Here is a 21,087-nt window from a genome sequence, read left to right as displayed (position 1 = left end):
CATGCACTTACCTGCGGTGGAAAAAAAATTTAGTACTTGTGGATGCAGTAAGGATGCAAACAAGTAAGTATTGTATGTAATTATTAATAAAAATACTTCTAAAATAAGTACAAAAAACAAAAACTTTTACGAAGTAATAACGATTGTGAAAGAACGTGTTGTGCTTTTGGTCTTGCAATTACAACAGCATTATTTTGATTCAAGGGGAAAATGCTGGCAAATGCTTTTGAAAAGTTGAGCTTATTGAACTTGACCAGTGAAAAAATTGCCGAAATGTTTTTATTTGAACATAACTTGTTTTTTCAACCATGGGAAATTTGACATTTAGCGACGTCCAAAGAAAGCACAATCATAGTTGATATCAAACACACGCAAAAAACGCAATCGCTAGGGACCTCATTGTAACTCAACGTTATTAGCTTTGGTGACCATAAACATATGTTTATACACACATATGGGGAAAATTATTTATCTTGTTTATTTGTTTGTACTATTAAGTTTAATGCATTATTTATTGTGGACACACCAACAACTTGCGCCCTAGAAAGATGTCAAAGTACATAAAATATTATGAAAAAAAAGGAAGTGGGCATGTCCAGGTGTAATATAAAATTAATATTAAATTTTTTGTATTCTTAATTTAATTTAACTAACTAGATTCATAAGAATTTGCTTGTTTGTTTTTAGATTTGCAGAGCAAACCCAAAGACACCCACAGTGCTGCCAAATGTATCTTAGTGACAACGTAATCAACTCACTTCCACTATCAGTCGCAATCGTCTTTTCATTATCATCAACAGCAACTGCCAAAGCATTTTAGTGGACATCATCATCACTATTCATGATACAGGTGTTGGCCATAGGTGTTATGCTCGTCTCCATCCCCGTGATAATAACTGTCGCAAGAAATATGGACACAACAACGACTTGCGCCCTAAAGCTGAGTATGCTGTTCTGCATTTTAGTTTGTTTCATTGGTTTCAATGGTTCTTATTTCTTTATTTTATTGAGAAAAAATATATAAAATAGAGAAAACAAATAAAAAATATGTTTGGTTAAATTAACAAAACAATGTATTCGCTCAAGTACTTGAAAGAAGACTTCAGAGCAAAATCAAAATTTTTTCCTGGGCGTGCTCCTTTAGTAGTGCTCCTATCTTCATTCACTTAGTATTTTCTCTCAGAACGAGGTTTTCGTTAAAGGTGTCATCACGCTTCATGTTCTGGTCTTATGATATGTAAAATTTTGCTATTGTTAAAGTTGCTCACATAGTGTGATACGAATAAAAATAACACATGAAAATCACTTTTAAAAATACCACTGTTATATCGATAAGAGCGATGCGATTCCTTCTGAAAAAAACGTAAAGAAAACTGCTTGAATTTTGTTGTAAGTTGAATAAAAGCAACCCCAAATCAAATTGTGTTCGCTACTTTAACAATTTGTAGCCATGAAAAATCAGTTTTTGTTCACATTTTTTGGTCATACAAAGATATGTCATACAAATGATAAATCGTATGTAAATTGGCAATTTTGACACACGTTATCAAATACCAATGATTTATAAAAAGGGACATGTCATAAGACATGATAAAGCCTTACAACCCCGTTTACAGTGCTCCTTAAATCCAGATTTAATGGCTCGATCATCTGTTTTCCCTTTATAAAATCAGCTGACGAGTGCCGTAAATCCGGATTTAATGAGCAGTGTAAACAGGGTTTAACCATTTACTGCCAGTAGTTTTATTGACATGTACAATAAAGCCCATTTTCTTGGCTTGTGACTGTAGAGCAGCAACTTCAGCGGACTCCTTTGCACAAAATATTGAAATAAAAACTCGGAATGTAGTAATTTAAAACCCTACTTAACTTTGCTAATGTGTACGATACTCTCTCGGATTTCTGGATCATTTGCTCGACTTCAGCTATGGCTTTTGTGGCAATGGCAAAGCTACGCTACGATTGTTAAACTGGAGCAACTGGTATCTTAATATAAACGATCAGGTCTTATATGAGAATCATGTGTTTTTTTTTTTAATACATACCATTTCAGCCATTGCGTTTAATTATTGCTCAGCAGATTTATTTATTGTGTAGTAATTAATGAAAAAAGCGATTTTAATAGCCAATATCACTAAAATTTCCAATACGTCATCTCTGTTTTAATAAGCGGAATTTATTAACTTAAAAGAACGTAGTACCACCCTTAAGGCAAAGCAAACCGAAAATTTTGCTTAGGATATGTCAATGCATTTCTTGTGGCTACACAAATTTTATTTAAAGCGCAGTATGCACCTTGTGTTATCACAAGAAATGTATTGAGATATCCTAAACGAAATTTTCGTTAGTGGTACCGTTACCGAAAATATTGGTTGCAATACGAATGAAAATGTATATTTAATAGCTCCATGCAACATGAATTAACGAAAATTTCACTTAGAATATGTCAATGCATTCCTTATGGTAACGAAAATTTCACCAGAGTTGGATACTACACTTAATGTGATTGTTTTCATAAGATTGAACGATATGTTAGCAATACATCGTTACCATAAAACTGCACAATGATTATGCATAGCCATAAGATGGCAACTCCCAGATAAGAATTATTATATTTGGATGAGGTCATTCAGTGGCAGGAGTTTAGTTTTGTTAGTCGAACACCAAGTTATAGAAGTGTAAAGAAAAGAAGACTGAAAAAAACTGTTACTGTTTTGTCATAGTGTTTTTTAAGACTTAAGAAAGGTAGACATCATCTTTTTTTTATTTTTCATTATTTTATTTTTTTATCGTTGTACATTTAAAAATAGACCTCCCCTTGTTCAATTTAAAAATATGCAAATTTATTGTGTGTATACCATATTCTTGTTTTGAAGTTGATTTGTACGACGTTGTTCCTTTAAGTGTGTGCATGTGTATCAAAGTTCTACAAAAACAATTATTCCTTTGTATTCACATTTACTTCTGCTGTTGAAAGGAAGAAAAGAAGATAATACATTTCTTTGGTTTCATCCATTTATAGTTGTGTTCAAAATAGTAGTAAAATTAATTTCTAATCAATTCTATAAATTATTCAACAATAAAAATAAGTTGCAAAATAAAGTTTATTTGTAAAACCACTTTGACATATGAAGAAATGGCATTTGCCAATACAGGCAGTTTCGTTGGGTGTAGATTTTTGTTGTTGTGCTAATGAGGCTACCTGTTAATTGTACCATGTATATACAGTCAGATTTAATCCCACTTGAATCTTTTTTGAAGACTCAGTAGGGTTCCCTTTGCAATATCACAAAATCGACGGTCATCAATAGTTGATGTTTTACGTTGATGTTCGAGTGTTGTTATATAAAAAGGCATTTGCAGTCATTTGACCAAAGCATTCCTATCATTTCTTTAATAGATCTATTTATGTTTCATAATATTTTGACCTGTGAAAATAAAAGGTGGTAGCACTCCTATTATTTTGAACACAGCTGTGTATACAACCGGTTGTTTCTATACCCTACACCACATCTGTGTGTACAGGGTATTATAACTTAGTGCATTTGTTTTATATGTGTATGTGTGTGTGAAATTTAAGATTTGTCGATCGCCGGCATAAAAGAATATTAAGAGGAGTGTGTGACAGAGATGCCAATTCGGTTTAGCAAGGACGGCTTTTATCTATTTTGTACTGAAGGCATTTTGCTTAAACCACTGATTTAAGTATGCAGAGATAATTGACATTATACGCAAGACTGCCATATTTACTAAAAGAACGTTGACATACCTAGATTGTTGTGGTTTGTTTCAAAATAAAAAAAAAAACAATTAATACTCAGAAGAAAGAGTAATGTTAATGAAAGCTTATTTTTTGAAAAAGATTATAGGCAGGCAACGTTATTTCCCATGTTGATGCTTTTCCTGAATTGTCTTTCGTTATTTTTATTTACAGTCATGGACAAAAAAGAAAAGGGGCACTAGATTTGCAAAAAACGGTTCATTTCAGTGTTCAGTATTAATAAATACAAAAAAATTGGCAAATTTAATTTACACCGAGAATGTGAAACATGATCCGAAATGATGTCACCAAAAAATAGGGTCAACGATCAATAACAATGACAAAAATTTCGGTTAATTTACAACGTTCCTAGACACAATAGCAAAGTTTTCTATATCAAAAATACGGGTAGCGCAAAACATTCTTTTGACGAAGAGCGTTCCATTCGAAATTTAAAAAATAAAGACAAAATTCATTAAAAGTCATGAAGCAAAAATCATTATTAGATCTCACAATTGGGTTTACAACGCTTGGACAGTTTTGTAAGAACTGTATTCTTAGGTCACACACAGTCAGTTTAATTCTTATCAATTGTTAGGAGATAAAATGTTTAATAATATAGCCAGCAGCATTTAGTCTATAATAGTTTCGTGTTATAAGTTCCCACATGTGGCGTTTGGTGATGTTTGGCCGCATGGTGTGGATATGTTAGAGTATTTACATTAGAAGATAAGACTGTATTTTTATGTGCATTTTGAATGTAGCTGCATTTGTCTAGGGTGGTCTTAAGTGCATCTTTAAATAGGCATATCGCTGCGTGTGTGACCGTATATGTTAAGATATTTGTACATATAGATTTAGGTTTAGAGTTAAGAAATTGATTTTAATAAAGTGAGTTCAATTTTAGTTCGCAACCTGACAACAACTACGTCTTGTTATTAGTATCCGCCCAAAGTCTCCAACGCTTAAAAAGAAAAAAATCGAAAAACTATGGAAAAGATGATCACATCAAATTATTGCCAAGTCGGGACACATGCAAATCTTTCGGAGGAATAAGAAGCTAGTTATAGCTGGAAATTTTGAAGAAAACTGAAAGACACCGACTGGTAGAAAAAAATTTTATTTAAAAGACATCTGCAAAATCATGTACAGTTTGCAAAATCCCACATAAATTGCAAAGGACCGATATTTGGTAGAAAGAAATAATGAAACGTGCTATATGAGATGAATGAAAAATTAATTTGATTTGGATTAGATGTCCAAAAAATACAGAATTATATGTCCGCTTTACTAATAAGAACGTAAAGAATGGCGAAGAAAACGTAATGATTTAGGGGTATTTTTGACCAGGCGGAACCTACCACGATTTTACTTATTTTTGTTTTATTAAATTAATTTCTATAAAGCAATCAACTTTTTTAGCCGAATGCATATGTATAATATTTTTAATAGTAATTATAAGTAACCCTAATATTTAAATCTATAGTCCTAAATAAAAACATTCTTCAATCTACAATACAAATAATAAAAAAAAAAATTTGCCCATGAATTTTAAGGAACATGGGCAAACAATAAATACTTCAATTAGAAACAAAGACAATAGTGTCGAAAGTCGATGATAGGCACTAAAAATAGATGTGGAAAAGTTTTGTTTGTGGAATTCGAGCTTGCACATGTTTTCAATTGACTGGTTTAATAGTTCCTAAAGTGAGGAATCCATAGTAAAAATTATTGGTCACAAATGATAAAATGCCCTATAGTACTAAAAATTTAGAGATTTCCTACGAATGGAGAAAACCAAAAATATCGCTTTAGAGATTTTCGTAACTATTTAAAAAGTTACATAGGTTACTATATAAAAAAATTGTCTTTGACTTTGTTATGACCGTATTTACACATCGAATGAATTCAATTGCATACTTTAAATGATATTTAGAGTTCATCGTCAAGAAATTCATCATATACTTGGCTGGTTCGTACGTGGGTTTTCGACGAAGAAATAGGTCTAAAGAGTGTCCCTTCTTTATATATCCTTGCAGTGACTGCAGTTCAAATTGAGTAATTTTTTTCGAATTTATTATGTTTTGCATGTAGACCAGATGTTGGATCTCTCTTAATTATCTATTTATACCAAATTCTGTAATACCAAAAGTAATCGACATAAAACCTAAGTAAAGGTTGACACTATAATTGAAAAATATAGCTTTTTGCGATATTTCTCACCGATTACTTTTTTAGATAATAGATTTTAAAGCAAAAAACAACAGATTTCGTTCAGCAGAACATTCCCTCATTACTTATGGTAAAATGTTGATAAAATTTTAATACTATCATTGATATTTGTGTAGTGTTTGAAAAAATAAATCGCGAGAAACATGAGTTTTTAACGATGAAAAACTAATACAGAACCAGCCTTAAAATTTAAAAAATTAAAAAATGGTTGAATTATATATTTTTATACTTAAACTTACACCATTCAAGTGAAATTTAATGAAAGGGGTAAAAAAAATTTCATAATGGTGGGTAATTAAGTTTGCCTATTTCTTTCTTTAAACGGGATGATTTTTCGCAAAAATAATCTGGCAGCCCTCCATCTTTTGCAAGCATAAGACGACATTCACTGTATGAGTTGTTGCATTGTTTGTTGTTGTTCTTGTTTTTTTCCAATCTCTTTTTAATGGTGTTTATTAAACAAGTCGGTGAGTCAGAGAATAAAGTTTTCAAAACTTTGCTGCACAAACAACTCACTCGTTTAGAATTTCTCTTCTGCTTTGTTGAACTGCGACGAAAGAATATCTTGATGTTGTTTTTATCGCCGTGTCAGTTTCTTTACATTTTTATACACATATGTAGTCCATAAAGTCTGCGTTCATGTAACAATTTATTTTTTAATGATTAAAAAATATTTCTTAAATTAAAGGGTGAATTTTTTGAGGTTAGGATTTTCATGCATTAGTATTTGACAGATCACGTGGGATTTCAGACATGGTGTCAAAGAGAAAGATGCTCAGTATGCTTTGACATTTCATCATGAATAGACTTACTAACGAGCAACGCTTGCAAATCATTGAATTTTATTACCAAAATCAGTGTTCGGTTCGAAATGTGTTCAAATTTTGACAAATTTTGTTCAGCGATGAGGCTCATTTCTGGTTGAATGGCTACGTAAATAAGCAAAATTGCCGCATTTGGAGTGAAGAGCAACCAGAAGCCGTTCAAGAACTGCCCATGCATCCCGAAAAATGCACTGTTTGGTGTGGTTTGTACGCTGGTGGAATCATTGGACCGTAGTTTTTCAAAGATGCTGTTGGACGCAACGTTACGGTGAATGAACACATTTCGAACCGAACACTGGTTTTGGTAATAAAATTCAATGATTTGCAAGCGTTGCTCGTTAGTAAGTTTATTCATGATGAAATGTCAAAGCATACTGAGCATCTTTCTCTTTGACACCATGTCTGAAATCCCACGTGATCTGTCAAATGCTAATGCATGAAAATCCTAACCTCAAAAAAATCACCCTTTAGAAAACAAAAACAATAATACAAGTTTGCTTTTGCTTTTTTGTTCTAACGGTACTTTTGTCTCATGTAAAGGAAAAGAATTATGCATATCTGAAAGAAAAATAATTTTTAAATTGTGGAAAGAAGGACAAAGCTTTAGAAATATTAGTGGAACAGTTGGAAGAACGCATTCTTTTGTCCAGCGCGTAATTAATAATAACAAAGAAACCGGCATTATAATTTCAAAGCCTCGACCTGGGCGTCCAAAATAATTATCCGTTAGAGAAGAGCGCAAAGTGATTAATATGACAAGCAACAACCCTCGTATAAAAGCATCTGTGCCGAAACTGCTAGAAAAATATTACATATAGCTGGATTTCATGGAAGAAATGAGCTGGAAAAACAAAATTTTGTTGGAACGGTGAAGCACGGTGGTGGTGGAGTTATGATGTGGGGGTGTATGGCTGCTAGTGGAGTGGGTCAATTAGAATTTATTGAGTCCAAAATGGATAAATGGGGTTATCTCAATATTTAAAAAAAAAATTTAAACCAAGTGCTGCTAAACTAGGGTTAGCAACGACATTTTGGTTCCAACGAGATCACGATCTAAAGCATACATCGGAGGTTGTTAGGCTTTGGCCAATCACCAGATCTCAACCCCATTGAGCATATTTGGGATCTATTGGAGAAAAAAATTCGTCAGCACGTTATAACCAGTAAGGAGATGTTACGAAGTGTCATGCAGGCAGAATGGGCAAAAATAACATCTGAGGAAACAGAGAACTTGGTAAACTCCATGCCAAAAAAGACTAAGTGCAGTCTTAAAACAACGTGGCTATCCTACCAAATATTAGGAATGTGTTAATATGTTTTTATTTTGTGTTTAAATAACTCTTTTGTTTATTTTTAATTACTGAAAGCAGACTTTGTGGTGCTTATATTTAATTGTTCTCATATTTAAATCGCTCTAGAGTGAAAGTGCTTAACCAAACTTAGAATTTTGTTTTTGTTTTTTAATGTTAAGAATATGAAGAAAAAATATGTGTAAAGTAGTTAATTTGATTTATAATTTTATTTTGTGTTCTTTAACCAATCATAAAAGTTTGTCAGGTGAACGGAGACTTCATGGGCTATGTGTATGTTGTTGTATTTTTAACCAAAACCCACCCCAATAATGAAACACATAACAATTTGAAAATAGACAATTGCAGCTTTTAATTGTAAAAATAATTAGATTTTATAGTATTTTCACAAATATAAGTTAAATAAGCACAACTTTCCAAAAGCCTTTGTCAGCATTTTCCATTTTCATCCAAATATTGTTATTGTAACTGCAAAACCAAAATCACAACACATTCTTTCACAAACCATATTATTTCGTACAGATTGATTGAGTTGCTTGTTGGGAAAGAAATATTTATTCTTCTTTCAAGTATATTTAATTATATTGAAAAAATACTTTTTTTATTTATGCATTCACAAACACTTTATTTTCCACCCAGAGTAAATACATGTGAGCAACATCATTAACACTAACAAATACTCAGTTACAATTAGAAGTTTGGCGATCGCGTTTATTTTGCGTAAGAAAATGAATTGTTGCCACAAGCGACTGTGGTTGTGCTCTCAATGGGAATCTTGAATCTTCCTCGATCAACATTTTCCTATTTCTGGATGTTAATGTAGCTAAAGCTGTCTTTTGCTCGAATACAAAGCAACTGACGTTTAAAATGTCCTTCTTACTTTATACATTTTAATGCTTCAATTATTCTTAATTGTTAAAAGTCTGTGAACGAAATTGACAATCTTTGTCATTTCCATATTTCATTTCATTTGCCCATTTCTCAATCCCATTTATATGATGAACCAGATAATGTGGCAACTTTTTTTATCTCTGTTATACACACACATCGCAGTTGGCTGCGCGGAGCATTATTTTTGTTTTGTTTTTTTCTCGCTTACATATTGGCATTCATGTGCTTTGGTATCAGTCTATGCAGTGTGTTTGAACCGTTCGGTTCGGTGCAAGAATTTATTTCGGTGTTGTTTCCCTTCTTTTTGCTTTGTGAACTAAATAACAAATTCAGCAGTCAATTACGAAACGTAAGCAATATTTTAGTTATAGTTTATAATAAAAATAATCCAAAGGTGTTTACTGACGCTAACACAGCATTATCATTGGGCTAATGAAAAACAGTCATCTTAATTGGCATAACAGACACTAAATGAATAATAGATGATTCATGCAACTATTTAAAGAGGCACCAAGTACAAAGATTAGAAATAAACGAAGAAAATTAAGAGAAGGGAGATTTTCAAGAGAACTATGTATGAACAATAAATATGATTTAGATTGTATCCGCAGACAGTAAATGAATACTAGATAAACCATTGACTATTTTACGAGATTAGAAATAAACGAAGAAAATGAAAAGAGAATTTCAAGAGAATCACCGCATGCGTGATCGAGTCCGCTTTCGTATCGAATGAAATTTTTTTCGTATTTAATGGATGTTATGCCACTTTTATATACATTTATTGGGTTGCCCAAAAAGTAATTGCGGATTTTTTAAAAGAAAGTAACTGCATTTTTAATAAAACTTAGAATGAACTTTAATCAAATATACTTTTTTTACGCTTTTTTTCTAAAGCAATCTAAAAGCTACAGCTGATAACTGACAGAAGAAAGAATGCAATTGCAGAGTCACAAGCTGTGAAAAAATTTGTCAACGCCGACTATATGAAAAATCCGCAATTACTTTTTGGGCAACCCAATATAATATCAAGGCTTTTAAAAATAATGATCGATTTAAACAATCGGGTCCCTAAATTTCAAAAAAAAATCCGGTTCAATTAAGAGGTACATAATTCACAATAGACAAATTTCGGACCTTTTTACTCGTTCACGTATTCGGTAATTTGGCTCCTGTGTATTGTGCTTGTTTGTGATTTTTTATTTTGTTTGTGTCTTTTAAACTATAAATAATTTTTACAAAAAAATTTTAACATTGTTGTTAGCTTCTTCTTGTTTATTAACTTGTGTTTTTCTACAGTTTTTATATTCCCCCAATTCCTTTTTCTCTTGTCTTAGATCACTTAAGAATGAAACAAAAGAAAACGTCAGATTTCTAATAGTTGTTCGTAGTTGCCATTTTGTTCAGAGAGGGAAAATTCATCTATAGGAATCTATTGTCTATGATTGTCATCGTAACTGCGATGAATCCCAGTAGTCCAGGCCACTATTTCCAAATCTGTTTACTTTGTAAATAGTGTAAACAACTGGTGGTGGTGTAACCAGTTGTCCCTGGCATTTGAGCATTTGTCAATGTTTGAAACATTTTGTTTCTACTTGCTCTCGGTTTTTTCCTTTTCACTCTCTCCTCTTAATTAATTTTGTAAGTTTTGTCACTGGTCGACGAGGAGATTTGAACTCATTGTCTTATATTTGGTAGTCTTTCACACATCCTCTAGCCTACCGACATCACTTTGTTAATGATGGAAAAATGCAATAAGCATTAAAGCACAGTAATAAGTTTTTTAAATTAAATTAAAACAAAAATGCAGAAATCATTTTTAAAATAAATTTTTAAAGGGAAATACATAAAAAAATTTCGCCGAATTTTCTAAAATTATAAATTTGTGTGCGTGTGTGTATACGTGTGCGTAATGAGCAGAGAATATGCGAGAAAGAAGATAACAAAGAGAATGCAAACAAAAATTTAGCATCTTAATACCGTCAAACTTAGCCGGCTATTAACAGCTGTTCGTGTGGGACCTTATTAAATCCGCCTTGCTCGCAAGCAAGAAGCACGATCATTTTTTTAAACCGACCCCTATCAGCAGCACTTGTTACTACTTCGGTAAATTGTATTTGAGAGCCAAATGCATAAATAACTTCATTTCCTAGAATTTTACGTAAAATGGAACTGCAGAGACAAAATTGGCTATAAAAGTTAGCTACTAGTTCAGTAGTTCAGATGATGGTGCCAACTGGTTACTAACTGGACAAATAGGGTCTTTGTTGAACTGTTTATGGTGTTTGTATTGAACAAACATGTACTGCGGACCTGTGCCAATTAATATAAACGTTGGAGCGCGGGTTGGTACTATGTTCGCATGTGAAAAATCAATATTTTTCACGATTCCTTTTTTTGCAATAGATTTTAGAGGAAAAAAACTTGCTGATTTTATTCAGGGAGACATCCCCTTATTACTTATGATAAAATTTTCATAAAAGTTATCTTATCGTTAAGGTTTTTGAAGTATTTTAAAACAGTAATAACAATGAAATACTTTTTATTTCAATGGTGAATCACGAACATACATATAGGCTTTAAGGTCAAAGTCCGAAAAAGAATAAGCGTTGCTTTTTGTGCCGTGTTTTGCTCCGTGTAACAATTAAGAGGTAGCACAACAACAAAAATCTACTTCCAACGAAATTACCTTGATTGGCAAATGCCATAACTTCGAATGTCAAAGTGGTTTTAGAAATAAAATTTGTTCTACAACTTATTATTTATTCATATTTTCATCAATAAACACTGTTTTCTTGCTTATGTGTGTAATATTAGATCAAATAGAACATCGTTTTAAGATTTTGGAATAAATCACAGCTGTGTTAAAAAGAATTTGATATTTGGAGTTACCGAAAAATACGAAACAAAAATTAAAAAAAATTGTACTCAGCTGTTCGCATGATCTCACCTTATAAGCGCATCCTGGATTTACTCCGATTTTCAACGCTTGCCAGTTTTTGGTTATCGACATAGAAATCCGTGGCCCAACGATAGAAGTTTGTCTCAATTGTACAACAACTTTAAAACCATATGGTGAAATCGCCATCTTTTCCTCAAGCTGATTTACATAATCGGCGTTTTTTTCAACACACAAAAAAAATTGTGAAATCTGGACAAGATTTCGGAAATCTTGTGTTTTGCAAAGACGTTTCCCATGGATTTTTATTATGACCAAATCTACTTAATTGTGGAACTTTTCAGCGAATTTTCTTCGAAAGTGACTTAATAATCGAAAACATCAAATGCAACAATGCAATTGCAGTAACAACCGGTTATTATCGGTATTGTCTTCAAAATTTAATAATTTCAACTAAAAAAGTCAGATGAATCGAAAAGACCTGTCGACTTTTTTGAATCATCTGACTTTTTGTAATTGAAATTATCAAATTTTGAAGTTGAATTTAAAAAAGTGGCCACACCACATGACCACAATAAACATGCTGCAAAAACATTGCTGCTGTTAATTTTTGTTCAAAAGTTCTTACCAAAAAATCACTTCAAACGCAGTGTAAACGGGTTTGGGATATTTGTTGAAATCAAGTGGATTTGGACTGTGGTTAAAATTAGTTTTGAGCAAAATCGTTCATCTAGTAATGGATCCTTTTGGGTTCGTTCCGATAGAGGAACTAGTTTCAATCTATCATTTCATAGCTCCTTTGGCAAAGTAACTGTTTAGGCATGCTGAAAAGCATGCAAGTTTTAATTATATTGCTGAAATTTCACTTAAAACGCTTTTTACAAAACAAAAAGAAAATTCGCCATATATTAAAATTAAATGAGTTTTCCAACAACACAATTACTAGCATAATAAAACACGCAAAAGAAAAAGACACTAACACGGAAAGGGACAATTCACCGAAAATGTTCAAATCATCAACATACATATCTGGGGTTTCAGAACGCCAATACATGCTTGAAATGCTTCACATTATTGATACAAATGCAAATTGCAATTTTTGCCCATGAACATTCCACTAAGGAACAGGGGCAAACTTCTCACATATCAATGAGTGCACTCCGATTCCGATGCATGGCTGCCATACCAAATGGTACAGTATTTTACAAATGTCGCCAGCATTGGGAGGGAATTACCACCGCTGACAAAATTTTTCTGATGTTCTCGCCAGGATTCAAACCCAAGCGTTCTCGCCAGGATTCAAACCCAGGCGTTCAGCGCCAGGACATGCTAACGTCTGGCCTACGTTCAATGTATGCGATTTGAAACTCAAATTGCAAAAATATAAAAATACCCACGCCCAAAAGGGTTCATATACGTGGTAGTCCAACACCAACCTGGGTGGTTAAAGCACATGATTTAAGAGGAAATGCAACAAAATTTCCCTCCGAATCAAATTCCCGAAAATCGAGGATTCCACAAAAGTCAAAAATGGCATATGGGGAAAGTTCATCATGCAATCGATGTGGTTGGCGCGGTATGCTTCGCCAAACCCTTAAGTGTTTGCTACAACCTTCCGAAATGGTCCAAATTGGAAAATAATAATTTACATATATTCCTATTTAAATCTCAAATACCTGTCATTAATATACCATATTGTCTCGTTCGGTATACATGTCCACTTGGAGCATAGGGTAAAATTGTTATATCATGTTCGCACGCTACTCTGAAATACCTTTCATTTGATATGCATATTGCCCTTATTGGTAAACATGTCCGATTGGGTGGGGGGGAGTGGGGGGCGTTCCCCCAGATTATTTGCCCAGGGGGACCAATTTCGTGTTTTTATGTTACCATAAGCATGAAAACACCGACTCTTGTGGTCAAATTATTACATCAAGTTCGTACTCTTACATTAAATACCTTTCATTTGATACCCATATAGTCCCAATCGGTAAACATGAACGCTTGGATGGGTTTAAGAATGGGACGTTCGAATATCAAAAATCGCTTAATCTATATCCATCGGTGGGTCAAACTCTACCATCTGTTAAAATTCAATGAAAATCGGACCAACCGTTTTTAAGTCTACAGGTAACATAAAAACTTCTCCAGAGAGGGGTGTGACACTGCGGCACGCCGTTCGGACTCGGCTATACAAAGGAGGCCCCTTATCATTGAGCAAATTTTTGAATCTGACAGCACTCATTGATATGTGAGAAATTTGCGCCCTATTCCTTAATTGAATGTTCATAGGTAAATTTGCAAATAGGTAAAATACAAACAAACTAACCAAAAAAGAGCAACACTTTCATTCATATAATTGATTGCTCGTAGGTGTTTAAGATTTGTAGATAAGCGTTCATGCATTTGCCCTGATTTGGTGAAAATTCCCCTATAATGGCAACACCGGCTATGCAACGAGTTCTTTCTGTTTTTCTTGTATTTCGCTTGCGTGTTGTACTGGCGTCCATTTTGTTTCAATCGTCATAGAGTGTTTGAACCATTCGGTTCGATTCAAAAAACTATTTTATTGTGCATCAAATGCTTTAAAATTCACTGTCGGTATCAAAACGTATTACTGTCGGTATCAAAACGTATCACAGTCGGTATCATTAATAAAAAAATCTATTTTAAAGGGTGTATCGTTATCGTTGAACTCTTATTAAAACAAGTGGGTTTTAAAACGCACAACTGTACTTTTATTAGCATTATCTCGGTATTTATATTTCTCGAATTATTTTGTGTGCGGCTACTATGTGTGTTTAATTTATGGGTGTGTGCGTGTGAATGCAAGAAATATTACATAAGTACAATATACCCGTTAAGTTTTGAAGTAGTCGGCTGCCACCAACATCTAGTTCAGTTACGATCTCTTAAGAAGGTAATTTCCTTCAAGAAGACGAAGGAAATTACGAAGACGAAACATTTCGCATCCCAACTACAGATAATGCAATATTGTTGAAGATTATAACAGCTATGTTAACAGCCTGTCCCACTAAGTTTGTTGCAAATTTTGCCCACGAACATTCCATAAAGGAACGGGGGCTATCTTCTCACATATTAATGAGTGCAGTCCGATTCAAGTTTAAGCTCAATGATAAGGGACCTCCTTTTTATAGCCGTGTCCGAATGGCGTGCCACAGTGCCACACCTCTTTGGAGAGAAGTTTTTACATGACATAGTACCTCACAAATGTTGCCAGAATTAGGAGGGGAAAACCACCGCTGAAAAATGGATTTGAACCAGGTGTTCAGCGTCATAGGCGGACATGCTAAGCTCTGCGCTATGGTGGCCTCCGTAAGTTTATTTGCTTCCATTTACTCGCACGCTACCAAACAAGCATCCGATTTGTCTCCCTATAAGACACAGAAAAACGACTAAAAAAGTGATGTGAACAATTTATTGAACATTTGTTCAGCATCGAGTGATATAAAAAAGTTTATGGTCTAGGACGTTAATAAAAAAAAAACTTATTTGTAAAGTACATTTTGAACCATTAACGCACAAAAGAAAACTGTCGGTCAAAAATTGATTTAATTGATTTTTGTTAATTCATTACCGACCAAATAAAAGGGATTCCATAAAAACCTTGTAGTTCATTGCTCACTTTTAAGAAAAAGGTGTGTCCCGAAATAGGGTCAATGGGCAGATTATTCATGAAATTGTCCAAAGCAGCATCGTTCAACATAAAGTGTTTTTGTGCATAATTTACATCTACAGCGACACAAACAAAACATCGTAATTGATTAGATATGGATTCCGGGTTGTGGACGATGTTTTTCCGATCGGGCGAGGAATTGCGATGTATTCAGATTTTCTTGGTCCAATTAGATTTTATTAAATTTTATCTTTAGCTCTTTAGACCTAAGTTCCGTAGTTTCATTTGTCACAAAGTTTCGTCGATTTTTGTTGACATCTTCAGGTGATCTATTTAATTAAAACATTGCGTTAATTTTAAATCTTCATGAAATAAATAAATAATCACAGATCTTTATATTGCAACAACTTATACTAATATTGTTTGTGTCCTCTTTCAAGTTCATCGTCCTATCTATTTTTTTTTGTTGTATTCTTCAGCTTTCTTAAGTGTGTCTCTTTCTCTCTTAGTTTTCTTTATCTAATATTTTGACATTTTCTAAGTCTGCCCTATGTCCACTTTTCAAAATATGTTGCGCCAAAGCTGTTTTCCGTGTTCCTTTTTCAATGCCAGCTCTGTGTTCTCCCATTATACAAAGTCACAGCTTTGTTCGCCATTTCTCATACATTCTACTTCGTAAACTACATTGCTTTGTTGTTGTTTGTCGATTGGAGTTTTGTTGTTTGTTTGATTCGTTGTTTATTTTGTTCATTAAAGTTCTTAAGCTTTTATTATCTGTTAATTCAGGGATGTATTTGAAGCTACAATATCGTTTGGTTTCTTCATTCGTTGTAGGGTTGCCATAAGTTTTGTTTAGTTTGCGTTTTATTTCGTCAAAATGTTTGTAAATTAATTTGGGTGGAAAACTATTGGTTTTTAATATTTTGGTTATTGTTTTAAAATTGTTCGTCACTGATGCGGAGTACTCTGGTGATAAAACTTTTAGCGGTGTTGGTTATCTGTGATTTTGGTTTGCTGTGATAATTCATAATTCTGCCAGATGCCATAGTCTTCTGGTACTAATCAAATGCCATGACGTGATGTTTTAGGCTGTAAATAAGCTCGAGTAATGCTTCGTGTGGACGATAATTGCTCCATCGGTGTATTATTTTCAGCTTTACATTTTATAACATGTAACCACGCGTTACCAACTGTCAAATCTAATGAATACTTAAATATAGGCCACCACCACTTTTTTCCTCTTATGGACACTCTATAGAGGCTAATGGATTAATCCATTTGATCTCCACCTCCCATACCCTGGTTGTAACTGTCGAAGAGTCTTGGTATTTGGAAGTCCACCTTTCGACTTTCCACCCTTACACGACCGATTGTGTAATCCACTTTTCCTAGTGGATTTCTTTGATTAAATTTTTTTGCCATCGCAACAACACTTATCTTTCCAACGTACTATTGCAATTTCATTATTTTTATCAAATCGAATCATATTCTGCTCTCAAACTCTTTTTTTTCTTCATTTCTTTGACGGGTATAAGTGGACTTTTTTTTTCTGTTACCTAGTATTGTACCAGTAACTCTATATATCAAACGTTGTAAAGTACAATAGGCATTTTTGCAAGCAGAGATTTAACAACTCGTTCGCCTAAAGGATCAGTGGTTACTTCTGTAGTTTTGCCACAGTAAACAATAAAAGCGTAGCAGTATCCATCTGAACTTATTGCTGCTCAGTTCTTGTAACCAAAAAGCACTGGCTTTCCCATAATAAACTGCTGCGCAGAATGGCGCCCAAAATATTTTATCATGGATTCGTCTACTGACAAGTTTTCGTGGAAAACACTCCATTGACATGAATTTCTTTCAATTAGATTGCAAAGAGGTCCCATTTTGAAGATTTTGTCAATCGAACTTATGATGTTGCTGTTTTCATCCAAAGGTTGTTGCCAAGCTTTTCATCCAAATTCCAATATGCTCGCTCTGTAGTTATAAACACTAAACAATTAATTCCCAGAAAACGTTTTTACTCTTTCCGGTTGAGATTGAAGGTATAAACCCAGAGAAATCATTGGTTGAAATTCGATTATAAGAACAAAAAGATAATAATGTCAAAACAACTTCAATTGTTTGAACCACAGCTTGGTTATTTTCACAGTACAGTAGCTATCTTAACCATGATACAATAAATAGGGTAAAAGAAGATGCTGCTTGCCGATATATGTATCACTTCCATCAACCATTCCCATAAAGAATAAAATCATTTTGCTTCTGCCAATTGTATCAACAACGTTTTATTTTCTGATGTACAATCAACGAGTTAGCACACCACTCTTACGGTAGTTTTCTTTAAACTTATTTAAGAAAATTCGGCTTTAAAAAATATCTGTTTCTTAAAAACAATTTTTTAAAAAATGATATCTACACTTTTTTTAATTTTATTTTATTTGAGAAACTTATTACTGTGCAGCAAAGCTTATTGCCCTGTATCATCATTAAAAAAAATATGTCGGCAGGCTAGAGGATGTATGAAAGACTACCAAATATGACATCAGGAGTTCAAATCTCCCCTCGACCACCGACAAAACTAGTACAATTAATTTTAAAGAGTAATAAGTCGAGAGAGAAAAATCCGAGGGAGAAGCAGCAGCAAGCAGAAAAGAACGAATAAGCGCAACGCACCCGCACGATGCACGATTAAAGCTATTTTTATTTTTGGTAGCTTAACATAAACTAGACAATAACCTCAACGTTGGTCGTCACACAAGTTGCGGTTGGCAAAAAAATTGGTTGAGGCAACAAATCTGTTTTCTGGGTGTATGTCTGTTATTTTAATTGGCATTTTCGATTATCAAATCAAGAATTTCGTTCTAATCATTTCTCAAACAAAACCTTAGGTGTATGCACATTCATAACTTTTCCAAAATCATTGTCACTCTTATCCCAATCCGAGTTGAAATTACTTTCATCATGTGGTCTTGGAACAATTTCAATAGTTCCCGGCACATCATTTGGCATAGTTTCATTATCAAATCATCTTCATTTTCTTCATCCTCGTCATTTACAAGAGCAAGGTTTGAAGGCACGACTAACATATCATAGTTAGCATCAACGTCATCGATCTCCATTATATAATTAACGGCCTTCAAAAATTGCAAAAAGTCATTGTGGAATTTAAAAATATTCTGATGTGTCATACTGCAGACGTTGAAGAACCTTGTAAATAATAAAATGTATTACTGATCAGCCCATTGTCCCCAAATTTTTAACTTTTTAAAGAAAATTGAAGCTTTTTCCGCCACATAAGTTGCTAGAACACCATCGGCAGATATCATCATTTCTAATGCATCGGGAGAAAACTTAAGTACTAATAAAGTTCTAAAAACTTAGAGATTTAAAAAGTACAAACTGAAAAAATATTTTTACTAATTTTAAATAATTATTGAACAAAGTTGTTGAGACCACATGGATTACTTGACCGGCTTATTCTGATGACAATAATCTTCTAAGACAAAAATCTTATTGTGAAAGTCAAAATATCGCTGAAGATTAGAAAAATTGACTTTGGAAAAAAGCACCAGATTGTACAACCTGTAATTTTTAATTTATTATGCGACTGCTTTTAACTGGTTATTTCAGACTTCGGCAATCCCTCTCACGATAAATCCTATACTTCTTTTGTCACAACATTGTTGGATTTTTAATCCTTCCTTAATTTGTTGATACTCGGGGTTTTCAAATCGTAAGGTTTATCCCTACAGATCGCTGTAATTTGGATTAAAGAAACATTTTTTATCTTCATTTAAAAATTGCTAACAAAATGTAGGGCTAGTTCTGTAAAGTCATCGCAATCATATCTATTTGGAACACTCCATGTTTGAAACTATTAAGAAATCGTTCAATCAATGTTTAACCAAGCACTTTCTAAAAAAACTCATATTGGCACATTCATAAGCGGGACAATTGAAATATGTGGACTATTAATTGATTTATATGATGAATTATTAATTGATGGATGGACTAATATTGTTAATTTCATGAAAAGTTGACTAAAATTTTAAACTCAAGGCTAAGAGGTGATTAATTTTTTTATTACAATTAGTTTGCTTTACTTCTTCATGAAGAATAGAGCTTTATTTTTTATTCAATAAATTATGATTTCTTTATGCCTTGGGAAAACTTAAAGTCAATACGCATTTCTTGTAACAAACCGATAGCAATTTCAATATTTTACTAAAGCCCTTTAAAACGTGCATATATTTAAATAGAAATGATAATTTGTTACAAACTTCGTGCTGGCCCCTATATATAAAAGCACAAAACTTCATGAGTTGTAAATAAAATCACCATCACACACTTCTTAACATGGCATTTCGTGGTTTTGGTTATAAAAATATTATTTTTATTCTTCTGTTTTTATTTACAAATTTTGTTTTTTCATGCTAAAATATATGCTCAACAAGAAAGTAATTTGAAATAAAAAGAAAAAACTTTGCCCTTGGGAATAATACAAGCGATGAAAATATTCCAATAAGTTGATATTCCTCAATGAAACTTGCAGACATATGCCGATTACAGAAACTTACGAAAAGATATACTGGAAAGCTGTGTATGCCGAGAGGATAATTTCCGGATTTTGTTACAACGAATTAATTTCATGATCTCAATATAATTCCTCAATAAAACTTGCATACATATGCCGATTACAGAAACTTTCGAAAAGATATATTAGAAAGCTGTGTATGCCAAGGAGGATAGTTTCCGTATTTTGTTACAACGAATTAATTTCATGATCTCAATATAATTTAATTGCAATCCATATGTTCTTCAAAACTACCCAAACAACTAAACAGCTAAGTATGCAAAAAATTCATGATTTTAATTTCAATACACATATTTCATAAATTATCAAAAAATTGAAAATTTTACATGAATCATTAAAAAGCGCCCATTAATATTGGTATGTAAACTGATTTTATTGTGTAATTTTTTGAAATCATGATAATATAACCAGATGCGTATCCCACTACATGATTAAAGACCCTTGTCTCTTAGTTTTGTATTGCACTTTTTTATGTGATCCCAAATATTTGGGAACGAGGCTTCATTTTGCCAAAAAAAGGGATTATTTTCCCAGGCTCATATTTTGCTAACCGTTTGAAATTTGTATTTACTCTCCGAAACAAATTTGAAGATAAACAAAAGTTAGACATCTTTATCGTTAAGATCAAAATCGAAAAAACTAAAAATTTAATTTTGTTTAACATTTTTTCTACTATTGCCAAACCGTTTTAATTTTAAGGAAACAAATTACATAAATGTAACTAAAATCTCAATAAACATCTTTCTGAAACAAATGAACCTTTTTGGAATAATTATTTATCCTATTTAGATAGCGATAACGGGATCGGCAATTTTGCCCGTAGTCGAGAAAATTATAACGACGCCGACACCAGACAAATTAGTACAAAATACTTCAACAACAAAAAAAAATTCTAAAAACTTTTTAGAAGAAGAAAAATATTGAATTTTATTTTTTT

The 21,087-nt window shown here is 32.9% G+C and overlaps 1 protein-coding gene across 2 annotated transcripts in view; it reads left to right on the top strand.

The window, feature by feature from the left end:
• Positions 1-2,642: 2,642 nt before the first annotated feature.
• LOC106088413 (uncharacterized) overlaps positions 2,643-21,087 on the top strand; it is a 46,117-nt gene continuing 27,672 nt past the window's right edge. Inside the window, exon 1 of one of the 2 annotated variants that reach the window (XM_059366815.1) lies at positions 2,643-2,745. The gene's annotated coding sequence lies outside the window, so the exon portion shown is untranslated. Of the gene's footprint in view, positions 2,746-9,091; positions 9,367-21,087 lie in introns of those variants that run through there. The other variant, XM_059366816.1, reaches the window with a different exon arrangement.

Source organism: Stomoxys calcitrans, chromosome 4, assembly GCF_963082655.1.
Source record: "Stomoxys calcitrans chromosome 4, idStoCalc2.1, whole genome shotgun sequence".
Lineage (NCBI taxonomy): Eukaryota > Metazoa > Arthropoda > Insecta > Diptera > Muscidae > Stomoxys > Stomoxys calcitrans.
Note: the sequence above shows the minus strand (reverse complement) of the source record. Positions and strands in the feature narration are given on the sequence as shown.